General features: G+C 42.1%; 1 pseudogene; it reads left to right on the forward strand.

Annotated features, from left to right (window-relative positions):
- The first annotated feature begins 3,544 nt into the window (after positions 1–3,544).
- LOC103192196 lies at positions 3,545–4,604 on the forward strand (annotated as a pseudogene).
- The last annotated feature ends 575 nt before the right edge of the window (positions 4,605–5,179 follow it).

Consider the following 5,179-nt stretch of genomic DNA (forward strand, 5'->3'; position numbering starts at 1 on the left):
ATAATATGTCTTGGTGATTTTCTTTTGGGGTCTATCCTGTTTGGGGTTTGTTGGACTTCTTGAATGGATATATTCTCATCTTTCATCATACCAGGAAAATTCTCTTCCAACAAATCTTCAACAATTTTTTCTGTGGTTTTATTTGTCTCTTCCTGTTCTGGAATTCTGATTACATGTAGGTTTTTCCTTTTGATGTCATCCCACATGAACCTTAGGCTTTCTTCATTTTATTTTGATCTTTTTTTCTGATTGGTCCCTTTCCAAAGCAGTATTGAGGTAGTTGTCTTCAGTCTCACTAATTCTGTCTTCCATTGATTGAATTCTTCTCCTTTGCCCAATAAATGTGTTATCTATTTCTGAGAATTTAATTCTTTAAACTAAATTTAATCTTTAAATCTTCTAAGTTTAATTTAATTAATTTAATCTTCTGGATTTCTACCTGTAGATTTTGTATCATTTCTAATTTCCATTTATTTTGTCCTTTTGTTCTTGTATTGTCTTTTGAAATTGTTCTGGGGTTTTCCTCAGTTTTGTCAGTCTTTTCCTTGATGTGTCTCTCAATCCAGTGAAGGTACCTAAATATAATTCTTTTGAATTCCTTATCAAGGAATGCTGCTGCTTCCTCAGGGATGTGTTCTGGTTCTGTATTCTGATCCTTTCTTTCTCCTGATTTATTTTGCTTCTTTGTGTGAACTGTAATGCTCTGTTGTTTCTGAGGCATAGTGACATTTTTGTGTTTATATTTAGTTGGTGATTGTATGTTGGAGTGACTTGCCCACGATTTTTGTTTTGTTTTGTTTTGTTTGTATGTTATCTACGTAAGCAGGGTACTGTGCTCCTGTGTTCACTAGCTGGCTGCACTTATACTCTCACCACCTGTCTCCTTTCCTGTTGTCAGCCTCCTATATGTCCTGGCCGTCCTTGGCAAATGGAACCTCTTCTTAGGTCTCTGGAATCCGAATGTGAATGCTATTACTTTAAATATCCCAAATGGCTGCTGCTTGTAAACATTCAAAATGGCTGTGCCCTTGGTCACTTTAAATACCCAAAATGGCCGCCATGTGTAAATAATCAAAATGGCTACATTCTCCAGACAGCTGAAAGTCCACACCTCAGGTTGTCTCCCTCTTTGCTATTTCCATTTCTAGCCACAGGCCACCAGCGTAGTCATTCCTACAGCCCTTGGCAACCAGGGCTGATCTTTAGGTCAATTCTCAGAGTCCAGCACCACTTAGAAATAATCAGGCTGTTGGTCCTGTCAGAGTAGCTGACAGTCCCCAGCTCCATGCATCTCCATACTCCCAGTTCTCATTCAGGTTTTTCCACTCATTGGTGCCTAATCCACTTTTGTATACTTCCTTTCAAAGCTCAGGACTCCAGGATTGTCTTCTGTATTTCTTTCAATTGGTTTATCTTTTCTTTGTTGAAGAGGGTCTCTGTAGCTTGTCTGCCTATTCTGCCATCTTACTGGAAGTCTAGGATCTCATTTTATTTTTCTGTAAATGGATATCCACTTTTGCCAGAACCATTTGTTAAAAAGACTGTCTCTTCACTGTTTAACGGATTTTAGCCCTTTGTCAAGATCAGCTTATGTCAGTAGACCTATTTCTAGGTTCTCAATTCTGTTCCACTGGTCCGTGTGTCAGTCATTGTACCAGTACCAGGTTGTTTTGACTACTCTGCCTCTGTAGTAGTTGTTGGGATCCAGGACTGTAAGACCTCTTACTTTGTTGTTCAGTGGTGCTTTCCTTATCTGGGTCTCTTTCTTTTCCATATAAAATCAGTGATTTTTTTTTTTTTCCATATCCTTAAAGAATGTGGATAGAAAATGGATTGTACACTGATTAAATGTGGTTTTACTTATTAGTCCACTAATAGGTCTAACCCCAGGGTTTGAAAATCTCTGCCTACCACCCTAACAGATTGATTGTAGTATTGTGTTCCAGGAGTATGCTAACAAAATATACTGACGTTTGTCCTTCCAACATGTAATTATTGTTTTCCTTATAGTAACAGTAAACCATGTAGTGAGACATGTTGCTGAAGCTCCTATGAAAACTTTTTTTTTGACTGAATGCACACAAGATGAGTGTTTTCAAAGCTCCATCCTCACCATAAATGAAATGCAAAATAGATTTTATAGAAGAATAGTTGTGGTAGTTTTAACAAGGACCTAAAAGATTTTTGTGGTTCTTAGGTAGACATCCAATGCATTAAAACTCTGCTTGGGTTTTTTATTTGATTTAGTTTTGAAATGATTTTTAAAGCCACCTTTACACATGTAGACATAAATTGAACCACAAAATCCTGGGGTTTATGGTGCCACTATTTTTTTAGGCAAAAATGGATAATTATATAACTCCATTTTACTATTTGTGAAAGGCTAGTTTCATTTTTATTATCAATAGAGGACTCATCTCTCTTTTGTATTTGAGAATGGTTGGCCCAAGGTAAAGGAACGTTTTGTTTCTTGGAGTGATTGAATTCCATTTGAAACTGTAGAAACGAGAGCAAGTTATTAGAATAACTGATTTTTAATGTGTATGTTTAAATGAGTACTATATGTAGAGGTTTGATTATTTCTTTTGTATCTCAGAAAAGTTTATATGTACAAATTAGCATAATTGTTTCTTCTTTGTGGGAAAATACGGAACTTGGAGTTTCCTCGTATTCAGGCATGCAGTAGTAGGATTTAGGATACTGGACTTATTTTTGACTATGAGGGGACAAATTCCAGCTTAATGATTTTTATTCTTGAAATTCATTTTTACTTCCATGTAAATTTTCCAAAATTAATCAGTGCAATAAAAAACCTGACAGTTACATTTGAATGTACAATATTGTGACTACAGTGCTGCCTCCAACTAAAACACTTAACATTTATTATGAGTACCTCCTTGGTGAATATAAACATGTCAGAAAATATAAAGCCCTTACCCTTAAAGATATGATTGCCTAAAGAAAGGTTCGGGAGTACAAGTGTTTACTATAGTTCCACCAGTATTTATGTGGTATGCTGGCCACTATGCTTTTCTCTGGGTGGGGGAAAACTACCCATTTGCTCACTAGTTTTCCTGCCTAGTGAGATTTCCCATACACACATTTTAATTGCAGAGAAAATTATTACTTTCTAACAGTGATTGGTTCCAGGCCCTATTTCTACCTATTTTATAAATCCAGATGGAATTTCAAAGTTGTAGTGCCAGAAGCTTTCCTGTTGGGTGGGAGACCAACTATATTTTTCTTGTAGCCTTGGGCTTTTTTCAGATGCAAGACAAAATCATGAATCATAGACTCTAAGGATTTGAAGAGCTCTTGACGTTTACCTGGCCGCAATATCTGCCTGATTGGATTTCCCCTGTAATATCCCTTTCAACTCACTGTCCGGTTTCTGGTTGCACTCTCCAGATAACAAGAGTTCTTCTGAAAGAGGCCTTTCTGCACCAGAAGCCTGAAGTGGGAGGGAGGCGGGGAGGGAGGGAAGGGTTGGAGATGGTGACATTGACTGAGGGGTGGGGGTAGGGAACCTTAGGGAGTTTGATGGACTCTGCCTGGGGGTCCAGGGAAAGTGGAGATAATGAAGGCGCAGTCATTTGACAGGCCTTGGCTGCTTGCAGCTGCAGTACCAAGGCACATGTGGCATGGTCGGCTCAGCCAGCTTATGACCACGTACACAAGACTCCTGTGACCATCAAGATCAGCCCCTCTGAGCATCAGTCCTACTGCCAACGCACACTGCATGAAATCCAGATCTGGCTGTGCTTCCCCACAAAAATGTCATTGGCATCCAAAACATTTTGCAGGCACCCACCCTATAAGCCATGAGGGTTGTATACATTGTGTAGGACCTGATGGAGAGAGGCCTGTACAAGTTGCTCAAAAGCTCACAGTTAAGTAGTGACCACGTCTGCTACTTCCTCTTCCACATCATGTGGTGCTCACTCAGCCAACGTGCTCCATTGAGACAAAGCTCTCTAACCTGCCCATCAGCACCACTTGTGACCTTAAAATCTGATTTCGGCCTGGCTGGGATTGCCAATCCTATGCATGACCACACCAGCTTCTTGACAGAGTATGTGGCTACACTCTGGTTCCAGGCACCAGAGATCATGCTCAACTCCAGGGGCTACACCAAGTCCATCGACATCTGGTCTCTAGGCTGCATCCTGGCTGAGATGTTTTCCAACCAGCCCATCTTCCCCAGCAAGCACCACTTGGACCAGCTCAAAAACATTCTGAGTATTCTGGGCTCCCCATCCCAGGAGAACCTAAATTGTATCATCAACATGAAAACCTGAGACTACCTACAGTCTTTGCCTTCCAAGACCAAGGTGGCCTGAGGCAAGCTTTTTCCCAAGTCAGGCACCAGAGCCTTTGAACTGCTGGATGGGATGTTGACCTTTAACCTCAACAAATGGATAACAGTCGAGGAAGCTCTGGCCCACCCGTACCTGGAGCAGTACTATGAGCCCACAGAAGAGCTTATGGCCAAGGAGCCCTTCACCTTTGACATGGAACTGGATGATCTACCCAAGGAGTAGGTGAAAGAGCTCAACTTCCAAAAGATAGCCCACTTCTAGCCTGGGGTACTAGAGGCCCCCTAACCTGGATGAATGTCCCTGCTCACTGGGGCCTGGCCCTGCCTGCCCCTCCACTGCTGGACTGTTAGAAAATGGACACTGCCCAGTCCAGACCCCAGCAACCCTGGCCAGGACAGAGGGTGGGGCTGGCCACCTTCTCTCTGTGCTTAGAGCTTCCTGCTTCAGGTAGGCCAAGACCTTCCTCCCTTTGCCCTTACTCCCCCGAAGGCCTGAGGGGCTCAGGTGACCCCAAAGCAGCCCTCACCCCTTGCTTTACCTGAACCTATCCCAGCTCTTCCAGTCTCTGGTAGTTCCGGAATCAAAGGACCCTAACCACTTACTAAGGGGCAGCAAGGGGGTAAGGGCACTGAGTGGGAACCCTAGGCTAGCCTTGCTCTACTCACCTCATCAAAACCCAACCCCATTTTCCCTGAAAGAACATTCCTAAATCTCAAGGGCAAGTATCCCTGAGAAGCAGGGCCAGGCCTCAGCACCTCCCCTGCAAAACTGTCCCATTTAATGCCCTGTTGCTTCTGTGTGTGGGTGAAGAGAAGTGGAGGTGGGGGCACATGTATCTAATATATAAATATAGAGATGTG

Source organism: Orycteropus afer, unplaced genomic scaffold (genome assembly GCF_000298275.1).
Source record: "Orycteropus afer afer isolate SDZICR_OR568_19922 unplaced genomic scaffold, OryAfe1.0 scaffold00025, whole genome shotgun sequence".
NCBI classification, from domain to species: domain Eukaryota; kingdom Metazoa; phylum Chordata; class Mammalia; order Tubulidentata; family Orycteropodidae; genus Orycteropus; species Orycteropus afer.